Source organism: Microcaecilia unicolor, chromosome 7 (genome assembly GCF_901765095.1).
Source record: "Microcaecilia unicolor chromosome 7, aMicUni1.1, whole genome shotgun sequence".
NCBI lineage: Eukaryota > Metazoa > Chordata > Amphibia > Gymnophiona > Siphonopidae > Microcaecilia > Microcaecilia unicolor.
The window spans coordinates 283,479,085-283,496,006 of record NC_044037.1 but is presented as its reverse complement, the minus strand read 5'-3'; positions in this window follow the sequence as shown (position 1 = coordinate 283,496,006).

The window sequence follows — 16,922 nt, the reverse complement described above, 5'->3', positions numbered from 1 at the left end:
ACTCCATATACACCATCCAGAAGCCTAAGGTCACAGACTCACAATCTCTTGGTCATTCCTTCTGTTAAGCATATTTGGTTGCCATTTACCTGTTCCAGGATCTTTGAGGTGAATGGCCCACAGCTGTGGAATTTGCTTCAACTGAATCTCTGTCTCAAAACTAGTCTTGATAGATTCAAATCCAGCCTAAAGACATGCCTGTTTAAGAAAGCCTTTGGGACCGAACCCCCCTTGACTCCTCTTTAGCCCATGTTGTGGGAATCCGGGTGCCTGTGGCAGCAATTACAGCAATTTTGAAACGTGGTGTGAGGAAGAGGGGGCTCTCTCGCTCTCTCTTTTCTGTCCTCTTAGTATTGTAGTTCCTTTCCTTCTTATATTATCACTAGTAAAAGCGGCCTGTTTCAGAGCAAATGAAACGGGCGCTAGCAAGGTTTTTGTTGCCACCCCCTCCCTCCCTGGCCAACCCCTTTGTTGTTCTGCCATTGCTCCGCCCCCAACATCATGACGTTTGACGAGAGGGTGGGCCCCGGAGCGATTTCCACCCCGCCTCCCTGCCAACCCCTTTCGTTGTTCTGCCATTGCTCCGCCCTCGAGGGCGGGGCCCGGAGCGATTTTGGTGGCTTCACCACCACGAACCTTCGAACCTTTTTGAAGGAAGTCAGGGCTTGGCTTCACTGACGTCAGTGTCCTCAGAACGTTGAGGGTGAGTTTTATTATAGTAGATTGTGAACCACTCAGTTTGTTCTTGATATACTGCATCATAGGCAGTGCTTTTTTTTGTGCCGGTATGCAACGGTATGGCGTACTGGCACCTTTTTTTGCCCGCCCCGCCCCCCCCCCCCCCGCGACACTCCGGGCGAGTCCTGCACTTAGTTTTTTTTTTTAAGACTCAGAACGTGCGAACGATGCAGCCAGCAGCGATTGAAAGAGCCTGTCTGGGCTGGCGTCTGCGTCGGAGCTTCCCTCACCCTCTGCGAGTCCCACCTTCGTTGTTACAACTTCCTGTTTCGCAGGACTCGCAGAGGGTGAGGGAAGCTCTGACGCAGACGCCAGCCCAGACAGCCTCCTTCAATCGCTGCCGGCTGCATTGTTCGCACGTTCTGAGTCTTAAAAAAAAAAACCTAAGTGCAGGACTCGCCCGGAGTGTCGCGGGGGGAGGGTGGGGGGAAGGATTGGGGAGAGAAAGAGGGAAACCAACAGAGGGAAGGATTGGGGAGAGAGAGAAAGAGGGAAACCAACAGAGGGAAGGATTGGGGAGAGAGGGAAAGAGGGAAACCAACAGAGGGAAGGATTGGGGAGAGAGGGAAAGAGGGAAACCAACAAAGGGAAGGATTGGGGAGAGAGGGAAAGAGGGAAACCAACAGAGGGAAGGATTGGGGAAAGAGGGAAACCAACAGAGGGAAAGATTGGGGAGAGAGAGAAAGAGGGAAACCAACAGAGGCAAGGATTGGGGAGAGAGAGAAAGAGGGAAACCAACAGAGGGAAGGATTGGGGAGAGAGGGAAACCAACAGAGGGAAGGATTGGGGAGAGAGAGAAAGAGGGAAACCAACAGAGGGAAGGATTGGGGAAAGAGGGAAACCAACAGAGGGAAAGATTGGGGAGAGAGAGAAAGAGGGAAACCAACAGAGGCAAGGATTGGGGAGAGAGAGAAAGAGGGAAACCAACAGAGGGAAGGATTGGGGAGAGAGAGAAAGAGGGAAACCAACAGAGGGAAGGATTGGGGAGAGAGAGAAAGAGGGAAACCAACAGAGGGAAGGATTGGGGAGAGAGGGAAACCAACAGAGGGAAGGATTGGGGAGAGAGAGAAAGAGGGAAACCAACAGAGGGAAGGATGGGGAGAGAAAGGGAAAAACAGATGGAAGGATGGGGAGAGAAAGAGGGAAGACGCTGGATGGAAGAATGCAGAAAGAAATAGGGGAGACACTGGAAGGATGGGGAGAGAAAGCAGAGCTGCTGGATGGAAAAGGGGAATAGAGAAAGACTGGAGAATAAGAGGAAGGGGCATGGGGAGAACAAGGGTGAGGAAAAGATGAAAAGCCACAGGTAGATGAAGGAAATTAAAGAATGGATAGTAAGAATGAATTAAATCTGGACAGAGAGAGAGCCTGAAAAATATTGAAGAAAGCAAAGAAAAAGGAGACAAAAATGACAAATGGCACAGAAGAGTTAAGCGAAAACAAAGGAAAGCAGAATCACAGACTGGGACCAATATGGAAAGAAAAACAGTCACCAGACAACAAAGGTAGAAAAAAATCATTTTATTTTCATTTTAGTGTTTGTAATATGTCCAATTTGAGAATTTACATTGGCTGTCTTATTTTGCACTGGGTATACTGGAGCTGTAAGAGCTTACAGAGATTATTTATCATGAAAAAAAATCACGTTATTTTTTTCTCCTATAGTACTATAATATTTTCAATGATGTCTGTTTATATGCGCCATGGCTGGTATAGGGGGTGTGGTTAATGTGGGTGTGGCTATCATAGGGGTGGAGCCATATGTGGTGACCCCCGCCCATAATGAGTACCGGCACCTTTTTTTCTACAAAAAAAAAGCACTGATCATAGGTATATACTAACTTGAACTTTAGCTGACCAGAATACTGGTATATATGTGCATAAATGCCAGTATTCCAGCTATTATTCAAAACAGCACTTAAATGTGATGGCACAGAATGTGAAGATAAGTGGAATATAAGCAGACTGCATTATAGAATTATAATGTGTGAATTATAGAATGCTATAACTTGCATGCATTTTTATAGCAATCTAGATAGGAGCATTTTCATTAGCTCTATGGCTGCTGTAAGTGGTCACGTCTAAATTATACATACTGGGCTTCTTTGACAAAGCCGCGCTAGCGATTCCTGTGCGGCAAACGAGAGGAAGCCCATAGGAATTGAATTGGCTTCTTTGCATTTGCTACGCAGGAATCACTACTGCAGATTTGGAAAAGAAGCCCACTATTAGCTACTTTGTGTGTGTGTGTGTGGGGGGGGGGGGGGGGGTGGTTATTTCAACAAGCTACTGCAGAAAAGCAATATGCATGCGAACAGAAGCAAAAGGACCACACTACTCCAGAGTGTATCAAGTGGACAAGTACACTCTAACTACAAAAACATTCAAACCATACAAAATGGACAATTAAAATTAGCAAAAATGCAAAAGAACTTAACTATCATAACCTATTGTTTGATACAATTTTTTTATACCCCCCCCCCCTTTACACAGTTTGTTTACAAAAGAGAAAAAAAAAGGAAAAGAAAAAGAGGGGCTAATGGAAAAAGGAGTAAAAGACTCCAAAATATGGGGCAATCAATCATGGCTTTTTCTTTAACAAACGCCAAGTTTTCTTCCATTTAGCCACAGTCTTATGACAGGTAGCAGCAAGAAGTTCCATCTCAAAAATGGAGTTCAAGAATGCGTGGATAAACACAGAGGAACACTATATAGAAAAAGGATGGAATCCAATTAAAGCACAACTTAAAAGACCTTCAGGCTCATTTTCAAAAGAGAAGGACGCCCATCTTTCGACACAAATCGGAACAGGGTCGTCCAAATCAGTATAATCGAAAGCTGATTTTGAACGTCCCCAACTGCTTTCCATTGCAGGGACAGCCAAAGTTCACGGGGACGTGTCGGAGGCTTAATGAAGGTGTAACTTGGGCGTGCTTAACACTTGGACGTCCTCTACCCATAATGGAAAAAAAAGGGTGTCCCTGACGAGCACTTGGATGACTTTACCTGGTCCTGTTCTTCTTATGACCAAGCCACAAAAAGGTGCCCAAACTGACCAGATGACCTCCCCTTACTCCCCCAGTGGTCACTAACTCCCCACCCTGAAAAAAAAATCTTTAAAAATATTTTTGCCAGCCTCAAATGTGATACTCAGGTCCATGACAGAAGTATGCAGGTCCCTGGAGCAGTTTTAGTGGGTGCAGTGCACTTCAGGCAGGCAGATCCAGGCCCATCCCCCCTACCTGTTACACTTGTGGTGGTAAATTTGAGCCTTCAAAACCCACCAGAAACCCATTGTACTCACATCTAGGTGCCCCCCTTCACCCATAAGGGCTATGGTAGTGGTGTACAGTTGTGGGTTTTTTTTTTTTTTTTTTGGGGGGGGGGGGGGGGGCTAAGCACACAAGGTAAGGGAACTATGTTCCTGGGAGTCCACTGCAGTCCCTCCTAGGGTGCCCGGTTGGTGTCCTGGCATGTCAGGGAGACCAGTGCACTACAAATGCTGGCTCATCCCACAACCAAAGGGCTTGCATTTGGTCATTTCTGAGACGGGCGTCCTTGGTTTCCATTATCGCCGAAAATCAGAAACGACCAAGTCTAGGGACGACCATCTCTAAGGATGACTTCAAGATTTGGATGTCCCCAACCGTATTATCAAAACGAAAGATGGACATCCATCTTGTTTCAATAATACAGGTTTCCCCGCCCCTCCATCGGGACGTTTTGCGAGGATGTCCTCATCAAAACTTGGGCGTCCCTTTCGATTATGCCCCTCCTTGTGACCTGGATTGGCCACTGCTGAAAGCAAGATACTGGACTAGATGGCCCACTGGTCTGACCCACTATGACTATCCTTATGTTTTTATGACTGCAGCCACTCTCCCACCCTCAAGAAGCTGCCAACCACCTATGTGCCTAAAGGTTAAGCCGGCCCAGACACCGTCTATGAACACATCTCTTTATCTAAATTGCACATATACCTGATATAGTGAGTACAGAATACCTTTGGAAATTACTCCCAGGACGGTTAATATATGGTAATGTTTGCTATTTATTATGTGTGTAAATCCAAAAATGTTGCTGTGCCTGAAAAATGCAAATATATTCATGCTCTGATAATGCTATCTGACATGAGGCTAGAGGCTCTGCAGACTAATTGAAATGCAATAGTGCAGATTACTTTTAAGAGGCGGAGCGCACTCTGTGTTACGACGACAGGGCTGAAGAGTTACAGCGGCGAGCTGCCATACACTGTGTGATTCATTAGCAGTGATTTCCTTTAAAGAACAGTGACTATTTTGATTCACATTTGTCAGGTCCACGTGGAAGACACTTCATTGCCTTCATGCAGATTTTTGTCTTCTTTCAAAACAAAGGTCTAAGGTGAAGTTGTGTAGCAAACTTAAAGGGAAAGAGCAAAAGGCTTTAAAGATCATTTTGATGTTAGTTTTGTTTATGAGCAGTCTTGGCACTTGTTATCCAAACAAGTCTTTTTTTGGCTGAGGTTCTGGCATCATTCATCGCTGCTAATGATCTGTGTTAAATTGTTTTATCAAGAGAAGCAGAGTTCAAGGTTTAATAGACAGGAGTGGAAGTGAGCCTATCTAGTCCACTGTAAGCAAGGAAGCCAATTTGGTTAATCTCTGTTTCCACTCCCCTGCGTAGCCATCATTGTCATTCACTCAAAACAAAGCAAGCAAGCAAACCTATGAGCTGCTGCAGCCACGTTGTGGTTCTTTATTGTTGGTCCATCTGTAACAAGCCTAAAGCTGTTTCAGTTGGATAGGCAGTGCCTTTAAAAGGTGGAGGCGAAAATAAATAACAATTGAATATCACTAAAACAGCTTCAAAAAATTATTGTAGCTGGTAGAAGCAGCAATTATAAACGCTGTAATTTGTGCTAATTTTTCTCCACTGTTCTTCTATACAGTGCAGATGGCCAGATTTCAGTGAGGAGATCCTGTTTCCTGATGGGTTCATATTAACTGTTGTTGTAATCTGCCTTGGGAAGCCTGGTGTTATAAAGATGATGGAATATATTGAAATTAAATGGAAGTAGAATTAAACTCTCCTTTCATTGGGGCACATGGAATCACATCTTCATCTGTTTTGTAGAAGTTTACCTTTTAGATACACAAATGGATTATTCTGTTTTGAACATGTTTCAGGGGCAAGTGGTTTTATAAGTCAAAATAAAAATAAATATTTTGTTTCATGCAGATCTCTTTTGTTTAAACATAAATGGGCTATAAGCCCATAATGTCATTGGTTTTCTTTTATTTTGTTCTTGTGATTGAAACAGGTGGGAACTAAGGGAAGAGACAAAGGTATTATTAGGCAAGACAGCAAGAACAGGCCACCCATGACGAGGAGGCCTCGCAGGCTCCCGGAGGTTGGGAGCCAGCTGGTGAGGGAGGAAGTCCAATCCCACGCACTGTTCCAGGTCTGGACGGGGACGTGGGCCAGTTTGACCATCCGGTCAGTTATCTCCCTGATGACATGGCTCTGGTCATCAATCTGTAAGCAGCAATTACTGAGGTTAAACTTGCCACACACCCCGCCCTCCTGGGCTAAGAGGTAGTCAAGGGCCAAGCGATTTTGGTAGACGGCGGTAATGAGCTTAGTGTTTTGTCGAGCTAGGATATTGAGGGCCAGGGCAGAATCGTTAGTGAGGATTTCGAGTACGGCCTGTAGGCGAATAATGCGATTTAGCATGTAGATAGGGGTGCGGTACCCCCAGGTACCATCTTCAGCCCACGTGGCCGGTCCATAGTAATGAATGATGCGTTCAGGCGGCCACTCATTGTCTTTCCAGTCTCCAATTTGGACCTTGGGCTTGACGGGTGGGAAAGACCGTCGTCGTCGGGTAGGGTTATCAGGCCCCTTTTCCACGTATAGGGGGATTCCCAAAGTTTCGCCGACTTGTATGGGCAGAAGGAAAAAACTAGGTCGGACCGTGCCCAAGAGGCAGGTACCGTACCAGCGGGTCGGGAGCTGTTCATAGGCCCTGCGTCCGCAGATATAGTAGTAGCCCGCCGGGGCTACCCACTTGAGGGAAGCGTTCCCTCCGTAGGTCCATGTCATGTTCAAGGTGGGTTCTGTCCAGATAGGCTCCGGGGCGGGCAGGTTGTCCGTTTGCCACCAGGTCGTCCGGCTGCCATTGTAGTGAAGAACCCCCGTACAAGCAGAGTCTCCCACTGGTACAGAGTAACGCTTCGATGGCGCTCGACTAGCGCAGAGGGTACCTATGATATTTGTTCTCAGGGCCCATTCGTACGGCTTCGGCCGTTGGGGAAAGGTAATGTTAGTGGTGTTGAGTGCATCCCATGTGTGTTGTCGGATCTCTCTCGCTTCCCAGGGCCATTGTTCACCCATGTCGGTGCCTCCACAGACGAAACAGTTGGCAATTCCGAGGGAGAGGGCGATGTTTTCAGCCAAATTGAGGAACATATTTCGGGCTTCTGGGGAAATGGGGAATTTAGTCTCGGTCTGCTCAGCACGAGCAATTTCATCAAATACGTCTTGGTAGCCGACAACAGTAGTCTGGTAGTGCGTAGGAGGCTTCGTTTCGAGACTCTGATATATGGTAATATATGTCAACGGATCCATTCCTCCGCCGTCAATGCCGAGGCCCCACGTTCCTCTCCAGGGCATGTCGTGTCCTCGGATGGGCCAGTCTAGGGACACATAGTTACCAGAACCTCGACGAAATTCACCCAGGCCGGCGCATCCGGCATATCCTCCTCCCGTATAAGCACATACTCGGTCCCAGCCGGAGGCTCGAGTGTCGCCGGCGCATGGGAGCCACACCCATGGGGAGCAGCATCTCATGTCCGGACTGAAGGGGCAGACATACTTGTGGTCCTTAACGTATGCCTCTCGCCAACTCTGGCTACCACACTTGCGAGACCAAGGGTGCTTGTCCATGGCGGCACAGACGTCGAAGGTGAGGGTTGCCACAGTTTGGATGCCACCGACAAGGATACGAGTGGAATTAATGTAATACAGGATGCCATCTCCCTCGACTCCCGGAGGTCCGGCCACATACGCAGGGAGTCCTACGCTGAGGGTGACATTGTAGTATCTTGGTTTGGTAGGGCTGTGGCAGATAGTGAGATTTCCTTGGAGGCATCTGTGGAACTGTTGGAGGCCATTCGGAGTGATGAGGGCACAAGTCGGGAGAAACTGGCAATCGCCTTCCGGGGGCTGCGTCTGGTGAATGAGGGTAGTGACTAGGTGATATCCTTTCTCTATACGGTGGCGCACGAGGCGCAGACATTCAGTACAGTTCGGGCTCAAGGGGTAAGAGCTCGGGACTGAGCAAAGGAGGAGTAGTAGGCTAAGCATCATATATGCGGTGGAAGGTATCCGAGCCTTTGCAGCAAGAAGATGATAAGGCCCACGATTATGGCTGCGATAAAGAGAGAGCCAAAAACGCAGTGGGTCCAGAAACTGAGTTCCTGTTGCTGGGCAGGCATGAATCTGGTGGTTCACGTCTTTCTTAGAGTCAGCCGTAATGGAGCGTCAGGATGTTGGTGCGCAGTCCAACGCTTCAGGGAGCTGCTAGTGGGAGCAGCAGGCTTCAATCGGGTCCAATGTATCCACACTGGGCTTCCTGCAATTTTAACAGCGGTGGAGGTCGTTAGGAGAACAAGGGAGGGCCCCTTCCATTTTGGCTTTAGGCAGTCAGATTCATCCCACTCTTTTACCCATACCTCGTCTCCCACCCTGAACCGGTGCGTCGGATTGGTGAGGACCAAGGGAGCTACTCTTTCAGTGTACTGCTGGATGTCTTGCACTACCTGGTGTAAGGCTCTCATCTGTTTTACTAGGGAACTCTCACCCTGTATCTGCAAGGAGTCGGGAAAGGAGGGCAGTGGTGGTGGCCTAGCGTACATCATCTCGTAAGGAGTAAGGCCTGTAGCCTTGGGGGTACACCTAAGATGCAGCAAGGCCAGTGGAAGCAGGTCGGGCCACTTGGCTTTTGCTTCTTGGCATAGCTTGGCAAGCTGGTTCTTCAGGAATCGGTTAGCCCTCTCTACTACTCCACTGCTTTGGGGTCTCCAGGCACAATGCAACTTCCAATCGAGGCCCAGTCTGGTACTGAGCTGTTGTGTTACTTCACTGGCGAAGGCGGGGCCGTTGTCAGAATTTATTTGCTTGGGGAGGCCGTATCTGGGTAGGATTTGATGAAGCAGTAGGGAGGTAACTTCTTTAGCCATTTCCGTTCTAGTGGGCTGGGCTTCAATCCATCCGGTGTAGGTACACACGGCGACGATGATAGCTTTGTAACCGCGCGCCGGGGGCATGTGTGTGAAGTCAATCTGGCACACGTGGAAAGGGCTGGTGCCTCGGAGAACATGTCCTGGCATAGGGCCGGGCCCCGTTCGAGGGTTGTTCCGGGCACAAGTCGCGCATCGGCTGGAAGCGTTTTTGGTCCACAGGGATAGTTTGTTGATGTAGTAGGTCTTCTCAAGTAAGCGCCCCAGGGCGTCCCTTCCCAGGTGGGTGCGGTCGTGAGCCTCCTTGGCCACCGTCCAGGCCAAGGCTTCGGGTATCCATATGCGCCCATCCTGTAGTATCCACCAGCCATTGCGTGACTGTAGACCCTCTTGTTGGGCCCATTCCGTTTCTTGGGGGGTGTAAATAGGGGTCTCCGTAGGGAGCTGGACGACGAGTACGGGGTCAGGAGGGTGAGAGGAGTAGGGGAGCTGACTTGCCCTTTTTGCAGCGTCGTCTGCCCGCTGATTTCCCCGGGCGATAGGGTCCGTTCTTCCAGTGTGGGCCCTGCAGTGCATCACAGCCACCTTCTTCGGCTTCCATACCGACTCGAGTAATTGGCAGATTTCAGCGGCATTTGCAAGTCCTTTCCCTTCAGCTGTCAGAAATCCCCTCTCCTTGTACAAGGCTCCGTGCACCTGGAGGGTGAGGAAAGCGTATTTGGAGTCGGTGTAAATGTTGACAACTTTCCCTTCAGCCCACAGGAGGGCTCTGGTGAGGGCGATTAGCTCCGCTTTCTGGGCTGATGTTCCGGGTGTCAGAGCCATGGCCTCGATCACATGGTCCTCAGACACCACCGCATAGCCAGCTCTTCGAATTCCCTCTATCACCTGGCTGCTTCCATCGGTAAAAAGGGTGATGCCCCCTTGCCAGGGTTGATCCTTCAGGTCAGGTCTGCTCGAGTGCACAGTGGCCATGACCTCTTCACAGTCGTGGAGTGGTGGTTCAGGGGCCGGAAGGAGGGTGGCAGGATTGAGGTTGGTCGTGTCCAAGATCCGCACCTCCGGATTTTCGCACAGGAGGGCTTGGTATTTGACCAATCGGGAGTTGGTCATCCATCTGGGTCCGTGGCTCTCGAGTAGGCCGCGGATGGTGTGGGGTGTGGTCACAAAAAGTGTTTGACCAAACGTGAGTTTATTGGCCTCGTGTATCAGGAGACAGGCCGCTGCAATGCTTCGGAGACAGCCCGGCCATCCTCGTGCCACGTTGTCCATGCTCTTGGAGAGGTATGCTACAGGGCGTTGCCAGGTGCCGACCAGTTGGGTGAGAACTCCAAGTGCCAATCCCTTCTTTTCGTCGATGAACAAGTAGAACGGCTTAGTCACATCTGGCAGTCCGAGCGCTGGTGGGGCCACAAGGGCCTCCTTGAGGTCCTGAAGGGCTTTCAGTTCGTGTTTCTCCCACTGGAGATTTTGGCCCTCGAGTTCAGGTCCTTTCAGTTTGGCGTACAAACTGTGGGTCAGGATGGCAAAATTGATAATCCAAATGCGGCAATATCCAGCGGCTCCGAGGAGTGCCCGTAGTTCCTTCTTATTTGCAGGAGTGGGTTGGTTGCGGATGGCTTGGGTTCGGGGGATACCGAGCCGTCGGGTTCCTTCTCGGAGGCGAAACCCCAGATACTCGACTTCGATCTCGCATATCTGCGCCTTCTTGCGACTGGCCCGGTACCCCTGGGCTTCCAGGGTTTTCAAGAGGTAAAGGGTGGCTTCTGCACAGTCCGTGTACGTCTCACGGGCCACCAACAGGTCATCCACGTATTGGACGACCGGCCCGTACTCGTCTTGGTACGTTTTCAGGTCCTGGGCAAGCTGGTCACCAAAGAGGGTGGGGGAGTTCTTGAACCCCTGGGGAAGCCGGGTCCATGTATATTGCTGCTTGGTTCCCGTCTGTAAGTCTTCCCACGTGAAGGCAAACAACTTTTGGCTGTCAACAGCAAGAGGGATGGAGAAGAAGGCGTCCTTCAAATCAATGACACTGTACCACTTGGTCTGAGAGGGCACTTGGGCTAGGATGGAGTATGGGTTCGGTACGAGGGCAACTATGTCGGCTACCTGGTTGTTGACTTTCCTCAGGTCCTGGACGGGTCTGTACTCGGATGTTCCTGGCTTCTTAACGGGCAACAATGGGGTGTTCCATGCGGATCTGATTGGCTTAAGGACTCCCTGTTGAAGGAGTTTCTGTAGATGTATGTGCATACTATGCCGGGCTGCATAGGGGATGTGGTATTGTCCTTGGTTAACAACTTGAGCATTCGGTTTGAGCTCAATCCAGATGGGGATAGCGTTTACGGCCAGTCCGCCGGGGTTCAATTCCGCCCATACATCAGGCACTTCATCCATTATGGCCCGCCTCTGCTGGGCGAAAGGGGTATTCTGGTCGTAACGGCAGTCGCCGGGTCCCACAGTTGGGGGAGCGTGTAGTCTCCATTCTTCTCTTACTGGACAGATAAGTGTTACTGGCCGATCTTCAAAGCGAGCTTCCACTTCACCCGTAGTCTTGAACTTCAGGGTGGCCTGGAGCTTACAGAGTAGGTCTCGACCAATCAAGGGGACCGGGCATCCAGGGATGTGTATGAACTGATGGGACACCATCGTCCCTCCGATCTGGACTTGGCGCTCTTTGAGGAGGGGGGCCGCAAGGGATTTCCCGGAGGCTCCCACAATTGGTATAGTTTCTTTCGTGGCTGGGGCTATGGCAGTGGTGATAACAGATCGCTGGGCCCCTGTGTCTAGTAAGGCCTTCATAGATTCTGTCCCCACCCGAATTTCCACCAGAGGGTCAGTGGGGACTTTGCCCTCCCGGTTTCTTCATGCTGTGCCGTCTCGGGTAGCGTCCACAGCCATCTGCCATTCCCTCCGGTCATCCCGTCCTCTCTCTCTTCGGCCCCTTCCACGGCCTCGCCTAGGGGCCCCCGTGCGGTCGCCGGTCTCCTCCTCTCTCTGCCGGTCCCATGATTCCTCTTCTCTCGGGTTGTCCCGTATCTCCTCTGGACAATCAGCCCACCAGTGTCCTTCTTGTCGGCAATTTGCACACTGGTTACGCCCTATGGGGGACCGCGTTCCTCTTGTTCTCCTGCCCCTCCCCTTTGGTCTAGACCTCATTCGTTCTTCCAGCACCGTGGCCAACACATCTGCCTTCTCCCGCATCCGTCTGGTCGATTCCTTCCGGGCCTCCACCTTCTCCTCCTGGTCTCGATATCCGAATACACGATCAGCTATAGCTTTCAGTTGGCTTAGGCTCATCCCTTCGAACCCCTCCGTTCTCTGTAGCTTTCTTCGTATATCCGGTGCTGACTGGCTAACAAAACTCATAACCACGGTTGGGAGGTTCTTAGGGTCCTCGGGATTTATCGGGCTGTGCCTCCTAAATGCTTCCATAAGTCGTTCAAGGAAGTCCCCTGGACTCTCCTCCTTTTGTTGGACTACACTGTGGATTTTTCCCATGTTGGTAACCTTCTGCTTCCCCTTCTTTAAGGCGGCCAGGTACGCCTGTTGGTATCGGCGGATAAAGGTTTGGCCTTCGGCGGTTCGGTAATCCCACGTGGGGGCAGCGATGGGTGCCTCCGTTTCTAGTAGGTTCTGTAAATTGGCATGGGCCGGATTCGCATCCCGAATGGCTTGCTCCATATTTTGTTGTAAAAGGCGGCGTTCTTCAGAGGTCAGGATGTGGGCGCTCAACTGCCTAAGGTCTGCCCACGTTGGATTATAACTGTATATAATACCTTCCACCAGCTCTATCAGCTGCTCGGGTTTCTGGTCGTAGGACGGCCCATGGAATTTCCAGTTATACAAATCGGCGCTTGAGAAGGGAACGTGGCTATAGACGGTTGATTCGATGGGCTGGCCCCCCCCTTCCGCCGGGTTAGGGGTATAGGTGGTGGACTGTCGAACTGGGAATAAGTGGGAGGTTCCCTCTTTTCGGCTGGACGGAAGGGCCTGTTGCGGACTCGATTGGGGGAACCGAGTAATGTTCTTCACAACCCGTTTACTCTTCCGTGTGGTTGCGGGGCCAGGTGACTCAGGTGAGGCTGGGCGGGACGTCTCCCCGGCATCCGACTCTGACCCGGAAGTCCCGGCATCAGCGGGGCCTTCTGCTAGGCCCGTAAGGTCAGGGTACATAGGAGCATAGGGCGGCGGCGCGATGTCGTCTTCGTATGCTTCCGCCGTAGCAAGTATCGGGGCTTTTGGAAGCTTCTTCTCGGCCAAACCCTGAACTGTCCCTGCGGTTTTCTTTGGGGGTTTTTTCCTAGAAAGTGTGTTGGTAGTACTGGGCGTAGTTCCTGCTTTCACCCTGGTAGCAGGGGGCGTGGTCTCAGTGGCTTCAGTGCTAGGGGCGGTAGGCCGTATGGGGGCGGTCCCTGCGGCCTTCGGGACGGCAGCGGTTGCCGAGCTTTGGAGAGCGAAGGCGTGGGTCGGCAGGGTTCTAAGTTTGGTTTTCCGGCCTTTTCTCTGCTTTACCAACATAAGGGCGGCCTTTTCTACCTTCCGTTGGGCCCAGGCCGGCGGATCCCGGACTACATCCAACCACGCTTCTATGTATGGAATGTCCTCTGGACAGCCTGGGTTCCCCTCAATTATAACAATATTCATGACCGCCGCCACTTTCTCATACTCGAATGACCCTTCCGGGGGCCATCCAGCAATTCCTAGCCCTGGCCACATAAATTGACATCTCTGTATCATCCCGGCCCTGCTACATTTATCTAGGTCGAACACTTCGCTGAAGTGTTCCGTCATTAAATCTAACGGTGAAGACCCACCCCCGCCCATCCTAACCTGAGTGCCAAAGGACAGGTGACGGACAAAGGGGGAAAAGGGAGGTGGAGGAGTAAGGGGTCTCGTTCCACCAGACACAGAAGGGTCAACACTCGGCCTGACCAGGACGCGGTCGCCCGGCCTGGAACTGCAAGCCCACTCACACACTTTCATACGCCACAAGAAACCCCCCCTCGTTCGTTCGCCGCTCGGTTTCGTCGCCGGAGCCTAGTGAGTTTCGGGACCTAGTCGGATACCAATAGTCCGTATTAGTCACTGGCTAAAAGAGGGTGATCACGCCTCTTCTTCGGTCCTTACTGGGCCGGTCACTACGTAGAGTATACTCGCCTGTCCGCCGGGGTCGCAGGCCGCGCCGTCGTGCGCTTCTCCCTGAAATGGAAAAAGGTGCCTTGTTGGAACCACACAGCCCCCTCTACAGTCAGGCGGAGTGGATCGGCCCTCCTCCGGGAGATGGACGCTGAAATCAGCGGTGGCCACTCACCACCTCCTCGGGTGGGAATCGATGACCCGATCCGACTGCAGTGGGGGAGGGGAAGAATATAATCCGATTCCCCTTTCTACTTCTGTCCCATCTGGGTCGCCAATGAAACAGGTGGGAAATCAGGAGACGAAAGGCAAATTTTGGTTCCAAACAAGGCAACTTTATTGCTAGCAAGTGAACAGCACCGAGTAGTCTCGGGACACTGTGTGTCATAAATCATCTGACACTTACATTTATACTTCCCTTCTGGGCCTGCGCATTTGGCCCCTTACACGTCACAACTATCATGCGCAGTAAACATTTGTAGTTCTTACAGTACAAAATTGTAGTCCCAGTACGTACACACGTCATAACACTGAAATGATACTGGCAAGAAAAACGAAACTTAGCAGCTTATTCTGTACACACAATACTCCTTTCTAGCACAGGAGATAAGGTGCGGCTCAGGAATGCAGGGGGGGTGTCAGCACCCTCCAAGGTCGCCTATTCAGATGGCGTTGCTACGTGCAAGCTGGTCTTGTATAGGCCTTGCAAACTACTGTTACAAGATATATATCTAATAGCCCTGCATTCTGTCTGCACATTAGTAAACAGCAAACTTGTCTTGTTAGTAAACAGTAAAACTGGATAAGGCACAAATGTCCAGTGCAGTAATAAGGTGTGGCCAAACAGCCAAAAGCAGAGGTAGAGTGCATAAGTAAAAGTCCATCAGTAGGCACAAAACATGAGGTTGTCCTGTTGCTCAGTAGTATTCAGGTAGTACCGGCGTTCCACTCCTTCATGATGACTTATATTGTGCCAAAGCTGAAAACTCTTATCTCTATCTGGTCGATAATAAAAGGAACACTATCCACCCTAAAAAGTTGTTTTGTGGCTGTACATGAGGAACTGTGATATTGAATAAATGTATGTTTGTGTCTCTAGTCATGCATCCAAAGTTTATATAAACTGAACAATGTTGGCACATTTAGACTGACTGTGGACTTCTGGAATGAAGGTAGCCCTGACCTCATTATTCAATATCTGTCTTTTAAATAATAGTAATAAAAACACCAAGGGCATTTTTATAATATATCTCTGCAATCCACAAAACAAAAGGAGCAAGTCCCCACGTGCCATCTTTTTCTTTTGTTGTAAGCACAGGAAAAAAAAACATTTAAAATGCTCCCAGGTTCCAACCTAATTCATGTTTAAGAGTATACAAATCAAATAAATAGATAGAAACTTTGAATGTTGAGCACCTGATTCTCATATCATGTCTGTTTTTGTGGCCCTTTACCAGGAGAAAAAAAATCTCTGCATGAATATAACACATGCTAAGGTGTCCCTATAACAAGCCCCTCCAAATGACAGATTACGAATTATAACAAATTAATACTCTACCTATGAAAAGTTATTCCGTTATTATACTTCTTGTACATCTGTATACTACAAAAGTTGTCATGTTTGAAAATATAAGTAAGATTAAATACAAATGCTACCAACAATAAAGAGTGAAAACATGGATGCAGCAGCTCATAGGTTTGCTTAAGAGATTCTTGCTGAAAGCTCACAAGGCCTCATTGTCATGACCATGGGTAATCAGCTGGACAGAGAGATACATGGTTGGTGATTGGTCCATGTGTGTCACCTGTACCCAGAGGAATGCCAATGCTGGGCATGAGAGAGAGAAGGAAATCAGAAGAGAAAAAGATCACCTGGTGTAAAGATCTCTCTCAGAGGAGATAGAGACTGATTTGCCCAAAACACCTGTAAAATGCAATTCCTTGTGCTAAGAGCTGACAAGGTCCAGCTCAGCCGCAGCTCTGAGGCTTCCCCAAAGACTGAGTAACCAGTTGCACAGAGCATGGACCTTGGACAATTCCTGATCTATAAGGGCTCGCAGGTAATCTGCTGGAGCCTAGAAGAGAAGCCGAATCTGCATATCACCTGAACTGGGACCTACGAGACCGCAAGGGTGAGATTCAGGACTTCCCTCCTTTTGGCTCAGGTTTTAGTTAGAATTGGTTTTTGCCTGTAACTGATTGGTTGTCCCAGGACTTCTGGTCAGTAGCCTAACATTGCTACTAAGGTGGTAATCTTTTCTCAGGATATATTATAGTTGTGTAATTACATATATCATATTCATATCTATTGATAAACAGTATTTTGGTTGTGCACATTGTTTTATAACTTGTTTTGCATTTTGCCACATTGTTGGTGGTCAAACTGATGGAAAGCATGGTAACCAAACAACTTCCAGATTACATAAACAAATTCTCAATATTACACGAATCACAGTCAGGCATTCGCCCCCTCCACAGCACGGAAACAGTATTACTCACTCTTCTAGCCAAATTCAAGCAGGAAATAGCAACAGGTAAAAACATCCTTCTCCTCAAATTCGACATGTCTAGTGCATTCGACATAGTAAACCATAATATATTAATAAGATTACGAGATAAGTTCAGGATTGGTGGAAACATACTTAACTGGATCAAGGGCTTCCTAACTACAAGAACATATCAAGTAAAATCAAATTCAAACATATCACCGTGGAAAGCAGACTGTGGAGTACCGCTATCACCGATCCTATTCAACTTAATGATGACTCCACTTGCCAAGTCCTTATCCAACCATGGCCTTAACCCTTTCATATATGCACACGA